The 21,654-nt window shown below is 46.5% G+C and overlaps 1 protein-coding gene across 7 annotated transcripts in view; it reads left to right on the top strand.

The window, feature by feature from the left end:
• Positions 1 to 2,422: 2,422 nt before the first annotated feature.
• Positions 2,423 to 21,654, top strand: part of Ttpal (alpha tocopherol transfer protein like) — a 34,760-nt gene continuing 15,528 nt past the window's right edge. The window contains exons 1-2 of one of the 7 annotated variants that reach the window (XM_015480190.2): positions 16,522 to 16,844; positions 21,042 to 21,101. The gene's annotated coding sequence lies outside the window, so the exon portion shown is untranslated. Of the gene's footprint in view, positions 2,444 to 16,521; positions 16,845 to 21,041; positions 21,439 to 21,654 lie in introns of those variants that run through there. The other 6 variants (XM_015480183.2, XM_048810900.1, XM_015480197.2 and 3 more) reach the window with 6 other exon arrangements.

Below are 21,654 nucleotides of genomic sequence, written 5' to 3'. Positions count from 1 at the left end.
TCAGACCTCTCACCAGGGTTCCAAGGCCGTCCATAACTGGGCCCTCATCACTTCTCCAACATGTCTCCTCACACTGGTCATCTCCCAGTGGTCACCCACACCAGCCCGTTGGCCTCCTCCCTGTTCCGCAGCATGCTGGAGCTGAACATCCTTTCCTCGATGCTCTTCCCATGACTACTTCCTTCTAACCGCCCTGGTGTCTGCTCAGATGTGGCCTCTTGGAGAGGACTTCTTGAAAACTAGCTAAATATATGAGGCTTTGGCTAAACAGTTTCTGTTGCAACTACTTAAATCTGCCCTAACTGCGTGGAAGCTCCATATGCAGTGTATAAGGGAAAGGGCATGGCTGAGCTTCAACTAACTTCATTTGCAAAAGCAGGCAGCAGGTGGTCTTGATCATGATCTTAGTAGTCAACACCCTCTTAACTGATTGTCCTATTTGATTTTCTTCTTTGCACTTAAAACTTCCAAAATCATCTCTGTACTTGTTTATCCCTCTATTGTCTTCCCCACCCTTCCCTTCCCTCCGTCAGAGCAAGTACTGTGTTAGTCTTGTTCAATGCTGCTATGATAGCCAGCTTGCAAGATGGTTCCCAAGGATCCCCATCTCCTGGTATTCACACCACAGGAAGACTCCCAAAACTGAATAGAGCTGTTCTGTGCTTTGGAACTGATGGAGCGTGACTGTTGAGAGCCACAGCTGAGTCGGAATGGCCCCTGGCATTTTGCCAGAAGTAATGATTGAGAAGCAGCCTTAAGATGATGATAATTAAGGTAAGCTGTCTATAATTGCTGTGACTGGATGATGCTGGATTGAAACAGGCTGTGTATTCAATTGTATATAAACCCCTGCTGTCCGCCTTGGGCTGCCGCTACTTTGGAGTTCTTGCGCGGATTCCTGGGGAGTTACTTTGGTTGGTGAAGTTCCGTGGAGGGAGTTCCAGTTGGTGTGTGGTGTCCCAGGAAGGGCGTGTGGGTGGCGTTGGGGGAGTTGGGAAATAAAGTTTGTTCCTGCTTGAGTGGCTCGTGATTTGTGCCCAGCCAGACTGCGGCACATGACCTTTGGGGCTCGGTCATAAAAGGCACTGTGGCTTCCATCTTTGCTCCGGGGAATCCAGCAGCCACTTAGTAAGGACACTCAGTGGATCCATGGAGACGTGATGAGGCTTCCTGGCAGCCTCCAGTCACTCAAATGAGTCATATCAGAAGAGGATGGTCCAGACCCAGTCAAGCTTCAGGTAACCGTGGTCCCAACTGATATTCTGACTATAACCTATGGGTGACATAAGCCAGAACCATCCAGCTGAGCCCTTCCTAAAGCCCTACCACAGAAAAACTAGGGGATCATGTTTGTTCTTTCAAACCAAGGTGATTAGCTATGCAGACACAGATAATTAACACAGTCTGATATTAATTAATATTGGTCAATATACACAATGAATATTGGTTAAAAATAACTTGTTCAGTAAATACAAAAAACACATAATAAAAGTAAAAATTGAAAGATAAATGTAATATAACACTTATGTAAATAAATGTTAATTAAATAACACGGCAGGGGAACTGGGACCCTAACCTAGTGGTAGAGCGCTTGCCTAGCCCTGGATTCAATCTCTCCTACTGCAAAAAAAGAAAGAGCCCAATGACGACTTTCCTAACCCAGTAAAAGCCCTGGGACAATGTGTCTGTGCAAGAATTCTTCCAACTATGGTATCCTGAGCTTCAGGGATTCTCAGTCTCTGTGTTCCTCAGGCTAAGTCTCTGTGTGACTTGAGATTTCAGGCTTCTGTTTCACACGTCTGTCATTCTACAGTTTTATGATTCTGACATCTTACGACTCATTTATCAGCACCTATCTGCCCAGCAACTCTTCTCTGCCCCGCACAGTGCTGGGAGCCAGGGATTCAGAAAAGAAAGACAATTGCAGCTTGTGTCCTTGTGTGGCTCCAGAGCGGATGGAGGCACAGGGAAATGTCCCGGATGCTCTTGAGCTCGGTCCGGGGATGTGGTGTGGGCATGGAGTGGGGAGAGGCGCCAACGCAGACCAGCTGGGCAGACATGACTTCCCAGAGGAAACAGGAAAGGAGGGTGCTGTTCTAGAGAAGCAAGTGCTGGTGGAACCAGGTTCCCCATGAAGGGAGTGGCCCAGGGGCGAGGGAGAGCTAGAGCCGCGGGCGTCCTGCTGAGCCAGAACCCACGCAGGGTAAATGGGTGGAGAGTTGCGGGGTGGGGGGGGGAGTGAAGAGTGGAGAGGGACCGTGGCCCACAACAGAGGACCGGGAAAGGCCTGTCAAGGAGTTTGAACCTTATCCTGAGGGCAAAGGGGAGCCAGTGAAGGGTTTAAGGGGAAGAGCCACACGGTCTGCTGGGCAGTTTGGATAGATGCCTCTGGCTGCAGGTTTGGAAGGAACAGAGACGAGAGGGGAGGCTGGAATGGACCCAGGTAAGAGAAGAGGCCTGAGCGGAAGGCAAATGGGCCCAGAGACATTTCATCCATGGCGAGGTTAACAGGTTAGGGCAGTGTCAGGGGCGGGTATACTGGAACCTGTGAGTCCAGGACCCCTGGATTTCAGGACTCTCTGATTCTCTGTTCCATACTGCACCATTCTCTGATACAAAATACTTGTTGATATCACTTTATGTTATGACCCCCCCCCCAACCCCACACAGTCTGCCCTCCCTCCATTGCAAGACTTGGTTTCCCCTGTTTGCATCTTGGGGATCAGCAGCACTTTTCCTGCAAAGTAGCCACAAGGGCGAGACCTGGGATGTGGTCAGCACAGCACAGAAAGGGGTCCACTGTGGTGCCCGTTTGCCGTGAGTGCACAACATGTGGCCTTGCCAGAGGAGGTCCTCTGGATCTTGAGAGACCAGAGCAGAGCAGGGAGGAAGAGCTCCATCTCTGTCCACTCTTGGTCACCGACTGCTTTGGCCTCTGGGCTTCTGCCCGGCAACTGGTGCCCAGATTTGCTTGTTTGCCTTCGCGTTGGCGATTGTAGGATCGGGCTGGGGGTTTTTCTGCTGTTATCCAACTCTCCCACCTCCTCTCCTGGTCTTAACTTCCCCCCAGGGTCTTCAGACACTGGCTGGGGACAGCCAGGCAGGACCTGGTCTTCCCTGGGGCAGGTCTGAGCCACGTCAAGTCCATCAAATTACCACCTGCAACCAGCCCGCACCCCTCCAGGCCAGGCTGCGGGGCATTCCCTCCTTAGGCAACTGGCCTTCGGCTCTACCAAGAGCTGGTCTTTGGAGACAGAAAGTCCTTAGTCTCCCCCAAACAACAACATGTCATCTTCCAAACCACACGTTTGGTTTCCCACGTTACAACTGCTTCTTGCCGGTGATTCAGTTTTAATTCAGTTCAATCCACAAAATATCAATTGACTAACATAACTGTGGGCAAACCCGAGAGCTGGTGAGACCCTTGGAGACCTACTCATCGTGGGCAGGAGACAAAGGGGAGACCAGAGGGGTGTGGAGGAGTGGAGGTAGTGGAGGAGTCGGGTCAGGGTCCAAGACTGGATTCTGGACCCTTTGCCCATTTCTTGGCACACAGGGGAGGGCTCCAAAAATATCAGTAAGATCAAGTCAAATTAGGAGTTGAAGTGAGACAGGCCACACACCTGTACTGGCTGGCATGCACGTGGAGTTCTGAAAGGTTATGAGAGGGAGAGTGGGCAGCCAGGTGACCTGAGGACCTACTTTCCATTTTATGCCCTTTTGGACCTTTTCTGAGTTTACCTTTCACCAAGTGCACACAGCAGAGTCAATCAATGGAACAAACAATTACAATTAATAAACTATTTAGTGAGTCAGGTTCTTTGGTAACTCCATGCCTTTGGCACGTGCTGTTCCCTCTGGTGAAATAACCTTTCCTGGTATCTAAAGTACTTTCACTATAACAAAATACCTGCACCTGGGTGATTTGTAAAGGAAAGAGGTTTGTTTAGCTCATGGTTCTGGATGAATCGTAACACGGTGGGTCACATGGCGAGACAGAACAAGTGTGCCAAAGAGAGCTTGTTCCCCTAACAAAGTCATGGCAGCAATCGCCCTGAATTAAAGTCCTCAAATGGGTCACCTCCATTCAGTCAATTCCCAAAGGGCCCACCTCTCAACACTGCTTCCAGGGGGACCAGATTTCCATCACATGAAACTTAGGAGACACATTGGCTTTCTCCCTCTGGAGAACCACGCATCCTCCAAGAGGCCCTCAGTTGTCCTGTCCCCTGGGGCCTGCCCCTGCCTCCCTGTGATGCTCTCTATTCATTCTCCACCTCTACCAGTGCACCATCTGGTCCCTACCTTGTCTGTCCTACCCTGGGCCCTAGGAGGCCTCTGTGCTCTGACTTCTATTTGACCAAAGTGGGATCAGCAGGAGAGTAGGGCAGGGTGGGGGGAGTGCTCTGCCTTCGTTTTAGTAGAGGCCACATTCCTCTGTGCCTCAACTCCAATCTTGGCCTCATTTTTAGGCCTTCGGATGGCAGAAGCTACATTCCTCTGTGGTCTCAACTCCTGTTTTGGCCTCACTCCCAGGCCTCCAGCTCTGTCTGGTCCAGGGTCACTGATCTCTTTCGCACCCCCTCAGCTCTTGGAGTGCTATCAGCTCCCACTGTTGTCAGTCCTTGGGTGCCCCACCACTCCTTGGCATCTCCCTCAGCTTCCCATACCCCTGGAAAGACTCTCTTCCTTAAACTCACTTCATTTATGCTTGTGGCTCCCAGGCTGGAACAACTTTACCCTACAGGGGGGTATTTGGCAATGTCTGGAGACCTTTTTTTCTGGCACTGGGGATGGAACCCAGGGTCTGCTACATGCCAGGCAAGCTCTCTGCCACTGAGTTCCATCCCCAGCCCTTGAAAACTCTCTGTTGTCATGTCAGGAGGAGTGGGTGTACTGGCACTTAATGGGTGAAGGCTGGAAATGATAAACACCCTGCCATGCGCAAGACAGTGCCCATGACAGAGAACTAGGCAGCCCCAATGTCAGCCGTGCCACGGTTGAGAAACTCTATTGAAGTTCACTGCCTGGATCCTTGCAGGTCAAGGCAAGGGCTCTGGACTCCTGTTGCCCTCTGTGCTATGACCTGCTGGTTTACACAGCTGCCATTGGGCTCCTCTTACTGGCACAGAGATGAATAGATCTACTCTGTGTCCTTGAGCCACCCACAGAGCAGCAAGGAGAGACCTTGGTGGGCATGGTCTCCCCCCAGGATTGAGTCCTTGAGGGCAGGGTCTCAGTGTCATTCACCATGTAGCCCCTGTAATAGGAGCTACATGCCAGCAAACATTTGCTAACTGGGCAAATTGTCTTCCAAAATATCTGTAAACAGCTGGGCATGGTGGTGCACACCTCAATCCCAGAGACTCAGGGGGCTGACCCAGAAGAAAGGCAAGTTGGAGACCAGCGTGGGCAACTCAGTGAGATGCTGTCTCAAAATAAAATTAAAAAGTCTGGGGATGTAGCACATGGTACAGCACTTGTCTGGCATGTTTAATGCACTGAGTTCAATCCTCAGGACCAAAAAAAAAAATAATAATAATAATAATTAAAAATCACGATGTGAAACTTGACATATTCACACTGTGGCACACTGTACAGTAATGAGACTGAATGAATGAATTATGGACATGAAAAAGAGGGATGGGTTCAGTTAGTGACTCCAATTTTATTATTTCATCTGTACCATAGTATTCAAACCCTCCAATTGAAAATAAACATAAAACCGTTCATAAAAGAAAAAAACTGAGGTATTAAGGCTTATCAAAATTAAATCTCATGCTCAGCAAAAGACTCTGGAAAAGGGATTATTTTAAAAGTTACAGAGAGAAAATATTTGCACACTACATATATAACAAAGGATGATAATCTGGAATACATAAATACATTCAAAGTTCAACCAGAAAATAACAAATTAGAAAACAGGTATAGCTATAAACCATAGATGACACGGTTTATAGAAACACTGGAGATGATTAATGTGAATACAGACGATGCTACAAGATAAAAGCAATTTGAAAGTGGAAAATAAATGTAAAATACAGAAAATAATTCTTTCATGGTATTTTGTTTGCTAGAGTGATTTTACATAAAAAAATGACTCAAACGGATTTATGAAAAAATGAGGAAGAGTAGAAATTGCAAATAAAAATGTCCCACCACATTCCAGGAAAGATAATGAATAAGAATTCCAACAATTAAGAGATTTTTTTTAAATTATTTATTTATTTTTTTTTTTTTTTAAATTTTTTATTGTGGGTCGTTCAAAACATTACAAATTTCTTGACATATCATATTCCACACTTTGATTCAAGTGGGTTATGAACTCCCACCTTCACCCCATACACAGATTGCAGAATCACATCAGTTACACATCCATTGATTTACATATTGCCATACTAGTGTCTGTTGTGCTCTGCTGCCTTTCCCATCCTCCCCCCTCCCCCCAAGAGATTTTTTAAAACATCTAAATACATAAAATTGGATCATTACAGTTGAAGACATGGCTGTGCTCTTTCTCAAAAGGAGTACACAATACTACAAGATAACAGAACAATGCGAACAAAGCTTGGTCATAGAGCGGGGAAAAAAAGCATTGGAATGGATCTCAGAAAAGTAATCCAGGCACATAAGAACCTCTGTTATTCCATTTTAAAGTCTTTTCACAACAGACCAAATTCATCTCTGATGTTTTTGAGGCAGGATGTAGTTACCCTGTCAAGGGGAGGGTGGTGGGGGATTAGAAGAACAGAAGGAGGGCTTCTGGGGAGTCTATTCTCTCTTCTCCATCCAGCCCAGTACCACAGTGGCATTCTTTTTATGACAACTCATTGAGCTGTACACTTGAACTTTGAGCATTTTTTATGTATATTGTACTTCAAAACTTATATAAAAAATCCGAAACAAACTATTACCATTTGGAAATAGTTCTCTAGATGAAGCAGGACTGTGTTCGGGTGCAAAGGGGAAAAATGCTGAAATAATGGAATTCTGAGTGCAGGAAGCTGATGACTTTGTTGAGTGAATAAAAAGAATGCAATGGTCAGCTAGGCTCCCATTTAAAATTGTGGTGTGTCACAAAACAGACCCACTTTTCTCCATAGTTGCTTTATCTAACATCAATATTAAGAATTGTGTCTGTTTTGCTCTCCTCTTTTGTTCAAACTGATAAACGATGTAACTTTCTCCATGTATTTTGTATATTAAGCTTTCATGGGTAAAGTGTTCCTCAGTGAAGAAACAATGAGAACCTGAAGGTTCTCAGTCCTGCCTACCAGAAGCAAGCTGCAAATGGCCTCTGCTTGGGTGCCTCTTCTCCAATCATCTTGCTGCTTCCCATGATGCAAGTGTCCCTGACTCCCAAGAAACTGGCCACATAGAGGTTGTGTTACAAAACTGGGGACATGGTAGGGAAGAAGTGATTCAATCATGTGACATCGCTCACTGCTTGAATTGTGTACCATGAGTATATTCAAATAAATTATTAATTCCACCAAAAGTGTCTCCTTGGAGAGGCCTTTTGCAATGGTTTGCATCTCAAATGTCACCCAAAGGCCCAGAGCTGAAAGCTTGGTCTCCAGCCTAGGGAGCTAGTGGGACCTTTAGGAGGCAGGGCCTACTGGGAGGAAGTTAGGTCACTGGGGGCACGTCCTTGAAGGGGATGTTGGGATCCTGGCCCCTTTCTCTCGCTCCCTCTTTGCTTTCAGCCACCTTGAGGTGAGCAGCCTCCTCTGTCATGATGTACTGCCATAGGTCCAAAATGACAGAGCCAAGTGACTAGGGTTGAAATCTCTGAAACTGTGAACCAAAATCAATCTTTTACCTTTTGTGTTTGATTTATCTCAGGTATTTTGTCACAGTGTGGGAAAGCTGACCAGTACCTTTCCTCAGTTCCTTCCTTTCTCACTGCTGCAATTTCCCCCTATGCATTGCCGTGACAGTTGGTAATATCCTTGTTGGCCGGGTATTCCCCCTTGCTTTAGTTTATTGTCTATCTCTTCATGAGGAGACGGACTTTGCCTGTTTTATCTACCACCTGGCACACAGTAGGTGCTTGAAAAGATTTACTGAATAAGTGAAAAAAGAGAGGAGGAGGAGGGAAAGAAGGGCCCCTGAGTTGGTAATTGGCTGTCAACCAGGAAAAGGTGGGGTGGGAGGATTGGGCTTAGTTTCCAGTCACATGAGAATTGGAAGAAGCTGATGGGCCCGGAAGACAGGAGAGCCAGGGTATAAAGCAGGCAAGATTGCCCATTTTATAGATGAGGAATCTGAGGCTCAGAGATGCCAAGGGACTTGACCAAGTCATTCAATGGGACAAGTCTGAGTTTAGAATCCAGGTCCTAACCCTAGATTCAACAGACTGTCAGCTATTGAACACCTACATGTACTAACTCATGAGGTGAGTTCTGTTATTCCTTCCTCATTGACTGATGAAAATGTTGAGGCACAGAGAGGTTGAATGATTTATCCAAGGTCACCCAGTTAGGAAGTAACCAAGCCTCGGGTCTTTCCCTGGTTCAGATGGCTATTCTCCACCTTCCAATTCTTCTGCACCCTCCGGCCTCACACCAGGCCCTAGCGTTGACCCCAGAGGGGACTGTGAGTTCAAACCGTGACTTCTCCAGAGCTTTGGACAAAACCAGGAAATTCCCTGAAACCCCCCAAAGTCCGGGTTCCCCCAAGTTTAACTAAAAGAGAGCATAGTATCCCTGCTTGCAAAGCTGCTGTGAGAAAAATGTGATAAAAATAATTAAGGACTCGTACATGATAAAAATAATTATAGGGTTCCTGGCAAATAGCCTGAGCTGTAGAGATACTAATGATAGCAGGAGTTTATGGCCCTCTGGGCCCAGCCTTTTGGAGGCTGGGGTGATAGCAGCTGAGTTCACAAGTGGGGTCACAGATAGAAAACTCTTTTCCTGGGGAAAGGCCTGCCCGTCTCTCCTTCCTGGCCTGGGCAGTGATTTCAGGGCCAGCAGAAGGCCACGCCCCCGGCCCAGTGGGCCAACATCTGGTCAGGCATTGAGCTTTTGCTGCTTTTCTTTCTAAACACCTGTAAGCAATTAGCACTTTCCAGTGACTTGGTTCATTCATTAATCCTTTGGGCCCCAAGGGAAGGCAGGGAACAGATGCTGGCAGTAGAAGAGGTGGGACAGACCCAGAGGGGACAGGATTCATTCTTCCTGTATCAGGTTGAAGTTTGCGGAGGGAACTGGGCCTGGGATGCCAGGGATAAACCCAGAATCACAAAGAGCCCTGGGCTGGGGGAAATCAGCCTTGGACCTTGGTTCCCAACTCCAATGATGGTAGTTAGTCTCATCACCACAAATAGAGCTGAGAGAGGCTTGTCCCTTTGGCCACCAATGCTCTCTGAGGATGCTAGACCTCCCTGCGGTGTTCACAGCTAATTCTTACACATTAGAAATCCACCCTAGTATTGCTTTTATAAAAATGGAACCTACTTATCACAATAGTGGGTGCAATCCATACCTAAAAGAAGAGAAAGAAAACTCAAATTCGAACAACATAGAGATGCACAAAGGGGAAAGTTCAAAATGCCAAAGGTTTATTCCCTAAAGAATCACCCTTAGAAAAGGAGGCAGAGCTATGCGATCACAAGCACAGCCTCCCAGGCCCACACGCCTGGTCCCCAAGCCACTTGCACCCTTGGCATTCACCAAACTTGTAATCATTACGATTTTACTTGTAATAATATTTGTGAATTATCATTCCACAATTTTTTTTTTAATTCCAAAGAGCAACATACCCCAGGCATAAAATCTTTAGTTCGGATGGGATGTTTCGCAAAGCTAAAATGAGAAATAGGTCATGACTCTCAACACATTGTAGGATTTCATAGTAAGGATTCCCTGAGTGGAAGCCCTTGCTGCGATCACATTATCGTTATGATTATCACATCCTTGTGTCTTTCTCTATTGCTGATTGGCTGGAGCGCCCCCGTGTGTCTGTATTGTGTCACAGCACCCCAGTCACTGCCCAAAGCACCCTTTATCCCAGTTTGGAGTCTCAATTTCGAAAGGCATTGTTTTCCTTATCTTTCACTTCAAGACCATATTTTAAAACAAAGTACCCAAATCCACATCAGGCCAACAGACCCTAACTCCAATCCAAGCCTTGCCATGACGATCCTGAAGGGCATCAGAAGGAAGGCAGAAGGGAACTTGCCCTCTACCTCACCTGGACTCAAGGACAACTTTGAACGTGATCCGGCTTCCCAGGAAGTGCCATGATAATACTGGAGAGTGGCATTGCACAGGCTAAAAAAAAATGCTTTCACATTAGTGATCATCACAGCTAGCTCTCAGCGACCACTTCCTGCGTGCCAGGCCCCATGTTAAGGCTTAGATGATCACTTTTTCCTTTAATCTTTAAATGACCTATAGGCATATGTTGTTTTCTAGCCTGTTCCTGGCCCCCACCCCCGCCCCAACAGTAAGCTTTGGGCATCTTTCCATGTCAGTAAATATAGCTGGGTCGGTAAGTACTTGATTCAAAGGCTGAGAAACTTAAACAGTCAGCAGCCACTGCCCAGGTGAAGATCGATAATAGTTAACATTTATTGAGTGCTTTATTACACAGCAGGGCCCATGCTAATTGGAATTATCTCTCATTTGATTCCTGAGGCAATTCCAAGGGAGCTTCTAGTATTTTTCAGATGAGGAACCTGTAGCTTTAAGAGGCAGAGGAGCCCATCTAAAGTCAGGCAGCTGGTGAAAATGGATCAAACCCACGGTCAGCCAGCATATTTGAAGGACATATAGAGGAAGACACAGCGAAAGGCTTTCCAAGTGTTCTAAGAATCCACTGACAAGGCCTGAAGGCAGGCAGGAGGGTGGGGGGCTAAGATGAATTTCCGAAAAGTCATGGTCCTCCATGGAAGGGACAGGAAGGCTTCCTGGAGGTGGTGTCATTCGGACTGATTCTTTTTTCTTCTCCAGACAAGAAAGGAGGCCTTATAATTTCACCCATGTCTCATATCTTCACCCCCACCACACCTTCTTGCTCCTGGTAACCACTATTATATTTTCTACCACTGTTTTGTGTTTTTTTGTTTGTTTTTTACTCTTCCACATATAAGTGAGATCATGCAGTATTTTTGTCTTTCTAGGTCTAGCTTATTGCACTTAGATGGACCTGAAGAACATTACTCTATGTTGCCGCAAATGGCAGGATCTCCTTTTTTAAGGCTGAATAATATTTCACCATGTATATATATCACATCTGCCAGTAGACACCTGGGCTGCTTCCACCCCTCAACTGTTGTGAATGATGCTGCTGTGAAGCTCGGGGCTACAGACATCTTTACAACGTGGTGGGTCCTGCAGTAACTTACCAGTTCCTCAGCTGTTTCGCATCAGACACACCTGGGCTCCAATCTTAATTATGGCACTCTATTTCTTTTCCCTAAATGGCATTACTGAGATATAACTGATGTACAAGAAATTACACATATTTTTTTAAAGAGAGAGAGAGAAAGAGAATTTTAATATTTATTTTTCAGTTTTTCGGCAGATACAACATCTTTGTTTGTATGTGGAGCTGATGATCAAACCCGGGCCAGACGCGTGCTACCGCTTGAGCCACATCCCCAGCCCCAAATTACACATATTTAAATTGCAAAATTTGATAAGTCTTAATGAAAGCAAGCCCTTGTCCTGGAGTGGGGGAGCAGAGGCCCAGGTGGGCTGGAGTGCATGTGGCCAGCGCAGGCCGTGGCTGCAAGAGCCCACCCTGCCAGTGTGGGCCGGAAGTGGCCAGCCAGGGTCTAGGCGAGCCAGCGTGTAACCGACCTGTCACCTGGTGGCAGCCTAGCCTGTTCCTGGTGCAGATGCCCACTCTGTGCAGCACCACAGCTCTGAATCCCCTACCCCTGCATCCACCAGCCAACAACCTCAACCTCCCACTTGCACACAAGCAGCGGGAAAATGGAAGCGGGGCAGACCCAAATGGGCTGCAGGGCTAACCAACAGCACTGGTATCAATGCTGATCAGAAGAAAGTTTGGACCAATAGCATTGACCCAAGTGCTCTATAAACCCCTAGACTAGCACACTCCAGTGGTAGCCCCCTAGGGGGACCCCTCTGTGAGAGTTCTGTTTCTGTTCTTAACCCTTGAGTAAATCCTCCTCCTTTCCCTCTTGCCTTCTGTTGTCCTTGAATTGCAGTCTTCAGGTCTGTGAGACAAGAACCTGGGAAGAAGCTGGCCGGAGCTGCTGGAGTCTGCTCCAACACGGGGGGGGGGGGGCATGGCCCCCATTTAGAGCCACGACATGCCACTCGCCACTCAGTGGTAATGGAGGAGAATCAGCTTTGCTGGCTGAGACCCTCAAAGGCTGAAGCTGGTAGGCATCTCCTGCTGTGTAGCTGCTGACACTGAAGCAGGCTTTCAGCTTGCACAGCAGAAGCAGAGAATCCAGTTTGGTCTTGAACTCTGGTTTCGTTAACATATTTCAGCACCCCAGGAACCAGCACCACAACTAAAGTGACAAATGTTTCCACTGCCCTCATAGTTTTCTCCTGCTCCTTGAGGTCACCTTCCCTTCACCACCCCCAATCCCCAGGCAGCTTGGTCCCTACTAATTATTTCCTTTCACTATAGATGACTGTATTTTCTGGACATTCATAGAAATGAAATCATACAATTTGTACTCGTTTGCTTTCTTCAGAAATCTTGTTTTCAGGTATGTGTTGTTTGTTCCCTTTCATTGCAAAGTCATGTCAACACACACAAATGGCTCCTGACTTAGGTTTGACTCATGATCTTTTTGGCTCTACGACAACATCATCTTCAATATGAATCATATAAGACATTCAATGCTTTATTATAAAACAGGCTTTGTGTTATGTGACTTTTCCCACCTTCAGGCTGATGTATTCTGAGCACGTCTAAGGTAGGCTGGGCGAAGCCACCATATCCAGTAGGTTCGGTTATTAAACACACTTTCCATTTAAGACATTTTCAGGGCTGGGGATGTGGCTCAAGCGGTAGCGCGCTCGCCTGGCTATGCGTGCGGCCCGGGTTCGATCCTCAGCACCACATACAAACAAAGATGTTGTATCCGCCGAAAACTAAAAAATAAATATTAAAATTCTCTCTCTCTCCCTCTCTCTCCCTCTCTCTTTAAAAAAAAAAAAGGCATTTTCAACTTATGTCGGGTTCATCAGGACATAGCCCCACAGTAACTGAGGTGCATCTGCACATATGTCTCAGTTTGTGGACCCATGCCCCTGAGGATAGCCATTTTCTCCCAGCCCCCAGTTTTTGACTACTACAAATAAAGCTGCCATGAACATTCATTGTACATGTCTTTGACTAGACAAATAATTTCATTAAACTTGCGTGAATACCAAGGTGTGAAACTGCTGGATCATATAAATGTATGTTTAGTTATGTAAGTGTATGTTGTCTTTTTAATCATATTAGTGTATGTTTTAAAGAAAAAAAACCCGTTTTCCAAAATAGTTTTACCATTCGGCATTCCTGCCAGCAGAGTATGGGTGCCCTGTTACTGGGGCCAGTCATTAGACTATAGCAATTCCGGATGTACTCAGTGTTTCAGACATTCCAAGCCTTGGTTTTCCCATGTATAAAATGGGGCAATCACAACGGTATTAAAAGGTAGTGAAGACAGTGAACTAGAGTGCATGTAAGACTGTGGTATAGGACTAGCCACCTATATGGTGGCTCTTTTATCACAACTGAACCCCAGCCATCCCCTGATCTGGTGAGTGACCCCAAGATATGGCATCCTCACCTAGAGAGTAAAGACCTGATTCCTTTTCTTGCTAGTCTGGAGGTGCTGAGGACCTGGAGAAGTAACAGTAACCCTATCGAATGTGCAGCTACTATGCTAGGTGCTTGGGTAGATTTAACTTCTCAAAGGCTTCTGAGCTGGGTGGTTATCTCCTTCCATATTCCAGATGAGAAAACTGAGGGGCTTTGACCAGTAATGAGCCGAGATCACCTGCAGTTAAGTGATGGTTCTGGGATTTGGTTCTATGTAAGTTTGATTTGGCCCCAGAAGTCTCTCTCATGGAGCACTTGGCTCCTGGCTGGCAAAGCAGCCCAGTGACAAAAACGCAGGCCGTGTTGTCTTCCGTTTCTGAGATGCAGAGCCTGAGGCAGGGATTCAGTGCCTGTGATTTAGGAAGTGGGGAACCTGTAGGGGATGGAGGGAAGTAAAATAGGAGGGAATGAACCAGGACGTGGCCTCAGGTAAAGCCTGGCAAGAAGGCTGGCCTTTTGTTCTCCGTAACAATTGGTGTTGATATAAGCCACCCTGTGGGTGAGGGGGTAACCGGCTGGCACAGGTGGCTCCTGAGGGGACACTTCTCAGGAGAAGGGGAAAGAGTAAGCCAAGGACTGAAGCTTCCAGCGGGTGGGTGTGCTGGCCCCTTACAGGGCTCAAGAAGTTCTCAGAAGCACCCACACTTCTCAACTGCCTAATGACCCAAATTCTAGGACATTCTGGAACACTCATGTCCCAGGCTTGTTTTGAAGAATTCTCCCACTCGCTGAGACCAGCATGTTGAAAACCCCTGACCTACATGACATAATCAAAGCACGTCTTTATTTTTGCCTCCCAGTGTCTCTTTCAAAATGTGCTCGGTAGAAATTATGACGTGGAGTCAAGCTACTAAGGAAACCCCCAATTTGATTTGGGTTCAAACCTTCTCTGCTCACCCAGCTGGAGCCTACTGCGGGGAGGTGATGTGGGCGGCTGCTCCTCTGTTCCCTCCAGTCCTCTACAGTGGAGCTGGGGTCCTGATGGAGATAAGGAGAACAGAAAAAGGACCTTGCTTGAACTGTCACCAGCCTGGCTGGCTTCAAACTCTCTGGACCCAGAGGACATTTAAAGTTACCCCTTTATCTAATGAAACAAGAGTGTGGGCTCCCTGAGGATGGTTGTCCCCACAGGACTCCTCTCACCCCTGACCTCGGGGGATTCATCTCTCTTCCTGGGGGTCCCTTGTAACTCCTTTCTCAACACTGCCACCACCCTCCTCCCTTGTGGGAGACCCCAAGGGACAGGGCCCAAGCTGTCTCCTTGTGGGTACTCTCTGCCCATGGCTGGTCTATGGGAAATGCTCAAGCAGCCTTTCCGTGAGATAGCAGGAGTGTGGGCTAGCCTTGGCACTTCCACATTCTGTGGCTTCTCTACCAGTGTGGCCGGGCAGCCTGAGTTCCAGTCTCTAGATGTCCCTGCCCACATCATCCAGCTGCCCCTCTGCACAGGAGTCACACTTGAGCTCTTCAACCAGTGCTTCCCTCCCATGGAGAGCCCCAACTCCTGCAGTCCACCTTCCCCAAGAGATGGCCACCAAAGAAGCCTCTGCTCCCCGTCCCCGTCATGGGAGAGCTGGGAGTACATAGGGGTGATAACCAATGAGGGGGTTTTGAGTACTTGTGGCTAAATGCTAGCAGTTGTCAGTTTTAGACTGTGCTCTAAAAATGATCACTGGTGTCTCAGCAGAGACTTCCTGTCAACACTGTACAAGTCACATCCACTCCCTGGCCTCAGTTTCCCAACATCCTTGACTGGGATGACAACAGCTACCTGCTGGGATGGTTGCAATGTAGTGAGAGACTCAGTGACTTCACAGAGCATCACTGGGTCTGACGTGCTAGGGTTCCACAGTCACAGACCTGTCATTCCTCCTCTGTGTGACCATCTGTAAGTGATTTTTACTTCTTTGTGTCTGTTTCCTCATCTAGTAGTCAAAGAACTCCTACTCTGTAGCATCACTGTGGGGATAGTCAAGAGGATATATATCAGATGCTGGCACCGTGCCAGGCCTGGCTAGGCACCCTCTCCAGGCTGGGTGTTGGTACAGCTGAGCTCTTAGGCTGTACCAATGGAGCAGGGGCTCTGGGGTCTCCACCCCACCCCATCTCCTCACCATGTCAGGCCCTGTTTTGGGAAATCTCCAGGCTGCTGGGATCCAGAGAGGACGTCCTGTCCCTCCAACTGACTGTGCTGACTCAGGCTGGGAAATCAATGTGTGTCCACAAAAACACAGCAGGGTTCTTGCCTCTTCTGGGAAATCCACACGGACAATCCCTGGGCACATCTTTACCCCAGCTCAGAGCTGGCTGGCTCTTCTGTAGGTCCTAGTTCTGGGGCTTGTAAGCCAAACCTCAGCACACTGAGAAATTGGAGCCCCTGGCACACTAAGGCACATCAGGCCTGAGGGTCACAGGTTTCACACGACCCTCGGATTGGGGTCAGGCATCAGGGATCAGGCTTGGCTCTTGCCAATCCTCTGACTTCCCCCATCCTGCCCTGGTCACTTGTCCAGCCAAGACAAGCTCCAGACCACTGGTTGGGCAAGCTGTGACCTCAAATGGGTCAGACCTGCCGGGTAAGCATGTTTAAAAGTATAGGACATTTTGTACTTGAGAATCCCAAGATCCAGAGTGTGAACCCTCCCCACTTCCCAGGCAAACCCCTCCCTTGCCCCTCAGTGCCACTTATTTCGTAACTTCAGGCAAGTTCCTTCACCTCTCTGGGTTCCAGGTTTGCCATTTGTCAAAGGCAGACTCACAGGTGTTCCCACCTCCCAGGGTTAGAGTAAGACTCGGGTCCTCAGTGTCAAGGCATTGGCACCCATGTGGCAGACACTCAGGAGGGGGACTTATTGCCAACAGGGGCGCTGGACATCGAAGGAAAAACATGCATGAGGGCCTGGATTCAAACCCCAGCATGAAGAAAACCAAAATCTAAAACCAGGATGGGATACACACTACAGTGAATTGGAGCACAGACTGCCTGGGTTCAGATCCAAACTGCTCTACCACCTCGTGTGTGGCCACAGGGAACCTCTGTGAGTCTCAGTTTTATTCTTGTAAAATGGGAATAATCATAAGAGGGTTTCAAGCATTCAATTAGATTAGATCCATTGGGAACTGTGCCTGGCAGGTAGAAATCAGTTATGATTTTACTATTCCTAGTTAGTCAAACAAGTTTCTAAGGTTAGCAATGGTGCTGAAATTACACAGGTAAGTTTTGTTTTGTGGTCCTAGAGACTGAACCCAGAGCCTTGCCCATGAGCTAAATCTCATTCATTTTTAAAATTTTTGAGGCAGGCCTTTGCTAACTTGTGATCCTCCTGTCTTAGCCTCCCCAGTAGCGGGATTACAGGTACACACTTTCTTTCCCACCTTTTCTTCTTTTTTGTAGGGCTGGGGATTGAACCCAGGGTGTAGCACATGCAAGGCAAGCCCTCTACCAACTGAGCCATACCCCTAGCCCATATACGCTGGGCCTTTTTAAATCTATAGTTTCCCTTCCAACCTTTTCTTTTCATTGCAATTCATCAGTTGAAGAATTCAGGCTGTTTCATCAGTAGTTTCTCAAAGTCTGCATTTTGTCTTCTGCATCCTCATAGTACAATACAAGATTTCTAGGCAGATGAGCAATTGGATGAGAGCCAGGCTCTATTCCTTTGGCATGATTAGAGGTTATGCTGGTTCTTTTCCAAGAAACTCATACATGGTTGAGTTTGTTCTTTCTTTCTTTTCTTTTCTACTTCTTCTTCTTTTTTTTTTTTTTAATTGCTGTTAGCTGCCAGGGTGTGCAGTGGCTAGATGCTTAGCTCACTGCAGATCTCAAATGGCAATATTGTATCACTTTGTTTTCACCTACTAGTTGTAATAATTTTATAGGAAAATGCTTCACTTAATCTATTGTTTGGTTACCAACTGCTACTGTGTATCTAGGAAAGATGGAATAAATAAGGATTTCTTTCTTTATATTTACTCAGTTCTCAATAATTTCTTTCTTTCTTTCTTTTTAAGTTGTTGGTGGAACTTTATTTTATTAGTTTATATGGGTGCTGATAATTGAACCCAGTGCCTCACAGATGCTAGGCAAAGGCCACAACCCCAGCCCCATCAGTTCTCAATAATATTTCATGCCACCTTCAGAAGGTGATCAATTAGTGTTTCTGATGATGGTCACTACAAACTCAGGGACTTAGACATATTTGATGAATTTTGATCAACTGCCATTTTTGCAATTATCAAATATTATCAATTATATATATATATGTATATATATATATATAGTAATATATCTCTAGTATTTGATAATAGCGACAGTGACTGCAATTATCTTACTTGTAGATGAAATTGTCTCATCTGTAAGTTGACTTTTTTTTTTTTTTTTTACTGTGCCCTTAGTAATAATTTCCTGTTGCCTGGTGTGACAAGATATTCCAGGATCATCTAATATATTTCCTGCTACAGTTCTGGAATCTACCATTTCTTCAAGAAATTATTTTTTAGTTGAAAATCACATTTCAAAACTACTATATCTGGGTGCAAGGTATGCTTGTTGCTACTAGATTGGTCATTGTTTTCCATCCTCTTTACTAGATATTAGGTATTAGGTGTGTGTGTGTGTGTGTGTGTGAGTGTGTGGTGTGTTTCCATGCATATAATTTCTCTTTAAAAATAATCTCGAGTTCATACTGATACTTTCAATGCATATACCTCCTTACAGAACTTTTACTTTAACTTCTTGTTTCATCGGTTGCTCATTTTTTCCACACTGAAGTGTTTGATTCTCATGTATATGGGGGTTAATAAAATGAAAAGATTCTATACTTACTGATTTGCTTGAGTTCATTTTACACAAACAACAGTCTCAGAAGAATAGCAATAAAACTACTACCACTAGTCCCAGCTACTCAGAAACCTGAGGTGGGAGAATCGTTTGAGTCCAGGAGTTTGGGGTTAATGCAGCAAGACCCTGTTGCAAACTAAAACAAAAACCTGGTTAAAAGAAATTGAGCCCAGAGTCAAATGCCCTGAAAACAGACAGTTCAGACATTTCTGGCCACCTCCAGCACACACTTAATGTCATAATCTCTGTCTTCAGACACTGGATGATGCTAGGAGAGCAAGATGCTCAGAGCCTTCTGAACCAAGATACAGGACAAGCTGCCCTCTGGTGATCTTTTTGCTCTGGAGTTGGGTGAATATAATCAACAGACATTTCATGACATGATGTACCAGAACTTTACACAAGCCATCCCCTCTTTACACATAAAGAAATGGGTCCTTTCAAGGGGTTGTTCTGAGTCTGTTACTTCAGAGTGCCCAAAGCAGAAGTTGTTCAAATCCCTGTTCAGCCATTTAACTGTCCTGTGACTATGGGGAATTTCTTGTCGGTCTCTGCACCTGTTTCCTAACCCACAGAAACACGGAGACAAGAGGCCCTTGTGACCTTTACAGCAAAACAAAACCTGGGCCTGTGGTACAAACAAATTTCAGTTTAAATCAGGCTCATTCACAGATCCTCTTGGGCCCTTAGACAAGCGATTTCCTCTTTTTGGATCTTAGTGTACTCTTCAGTAAGGGAAACTCTCTCCTGGCCCTTTGTTCACGGGGGTTGTTCTAAGGGGTAATTGAGATCATACAAGTACAGCGTGCAGGTATATGATTGCTCAAAAGGCAGAAAATTTATTGTCATTTTTCTGAGACCTTTTCCAATTCTGAGACAAATTGGTTCTCTAAAATGTATTACTAAGGAGGAGCAAGAAATAATGATCTTAAGACCAACTTTTCTTCCTGCTGTCAGCATCTAGCATGGAAGTCTGGTTCCGTGAACCTCCAATAGGTCCTGGGTCTGGGTTGAAGAGGGGTGTCATCCCAAGACCTAGGACAGCATGGTTTGGACAGGGCCATCCCTTGCCTTTTGCTCTAAGAGTTTCCATTTATTAAATACCTACTGTTTGCCTAGTATAAGCAAGAAGTTTCCTCTAATGAGCCCACTTAATTACACGTTTGCCCATGAGAAACTAGAGGCTTTGGGAGTTTAAATGACTTGTTTAAGTGACTTCCCCAAGGTTACAACTTGGGGAAGGTTATCAGATATCCTTATCCTAATTTCTAAAGTTTGTGGCTATCTTGCTTTACTTGGTAAAAAGTATGCTGTAGATGTGATTAAATTAAGGATTTTGAGATTGGGAGATTATCCTGGATGATTATAATGGCAACTTTGAGATAATTTGAATTTCTTTTCTTTTTTTTTTTTTGTACCTGGGATTGAACCCAGGGGCACTCAACCACTGAGCCACATCTCCAGCCCCTCCCCCTTTTAAATATTTTATTTAGAGACAGTATCTCCCTGATTTGCTTAGGGTCTCATTAAATTGCTGGGGCTGACTTTGAACTCACAATCCTCCTGCCTCGCCTCCCAAGCCGCTGGGATTACAGGAGTGTACCACAGCACCCAGTGACAATTTCAATTTCTAATAATCATTTTAAAAACATAAGCATATCCCAAATGTTGTTTAAGACATACTTAAAAAGAAACCATTTATCTGAAATTCAAATTTAACTGAATGTTCTATATTTTATTTGGGAACCTTAGAAATGGTGAACGAGAGAGCAGAAAGTCAAAAGTCAAGATTCTCAGGCAGCTCCCACTCCCGCCACCCGCCACCCCCACCAACACACACACAGTCGGGCATCTGGCAGAAACATTTTCTTGGGGATCTCCTGGGTCACTTCCCTCTGGGACTTCCCTTGTCCTTGAGGCAGAGAGAGGAAAGGATTATTTAAGGTCATCCCTTTGGATCTGAAGTTCTTCTGGATCACCAGAATTTCTCCCTAGAAATGGTTTATCGTCTTGACTCTGCCTGAGATTTCTCTCAAAATTGCAGTTGCACAAAACATGAATATATGCTGGGGAGGGGGGTTAATGGACTAGATGTGGTGGTAATAAATCCTTTTTCACATTACCATTATCTGGTGGGCACTTCGTGAACCCTAAAGCAAGAAAGAAGTTAATTATCAAATCAGGATCAGATGAAGAAACCGAGGCCAGTGAAGAATAGGGGCTTGTCCAAGTTCATGCTGCTAATGACAATCCGAGATTGTATGGAAGTCTCCCTCCAAGAAGCAGCCAGTCCTGATGGGAGATGCGGTGGGAGGAATTCTGGAATGCTAATCCTGAGGTCTGGGTTTTAATCTCTTTACTGCAATGGATTGCCACTTTCCTTTTCATGAAACAGGGAAATTGCACAAATTCAAGAATTTAATGAGGCATGGAGGAAGACACCAGGAACGTGGTGGTACGTTCGAGGAAAAGGGCAGTTTCTTTCCTTCCTTCTCTCTCTGGACCCGGTTCCCCATTCACACGGAGGGCCGGACAAGTTGCTCACTAGCAGCCAGCAGAGGGCCCGCAATGTACAGTCGCGACCGCCAGGTGGAGGCAAAGCTCCGGCAACACGGCGAGAAATCGCACATGCGCACTCCCAAGCGGCGCCCCGCCTTCCCACGCCCTGTGCACGTCACTTCCGGCGAGAGGGGCCGGACCGGCCGGGCGAGGAGTGCGGGTCGGCTCTGTGCGCGTTGCCAGACGAGGCTCCCGCCGCCGATTGACCCGCGCTCCGCCCCGCAGCCGGGCCGGTGAGTGCCCGCGAGCCCATGCGTACGTCCCAGGGGCCGAGAAAAGGTGCCCCGAAAGGGAGGGATAACCGGAAGTGGGAGCCGAGGGAGCGAGAGACCCCAGGAAATGGGGACACCTGGGGAGGGGTCGACGACCGGAAGTTGGGGGCCTGGGAAGGTTGTCTAGGGGAGATGGGATCCCTAGGGCCCAAGAGAAATGGTCTTGGCCTCTCGCTG

This window comes from Marmota marmota, unplaced genomic scaffold, assembly GCF_001458135.2.
Source record: "Marmota marmota marmota unplaced genomic scaffold, marMar, whole genome shotgun sequence".
NCBI lineage: Eukaryota > Metazoa > Chordata > Mammalia > Rodentia > Sciuridae > Marmota > Marmota marmota.
This window is presented reverse-complemented; position numbering and strand designations above follow the sequence as displayed.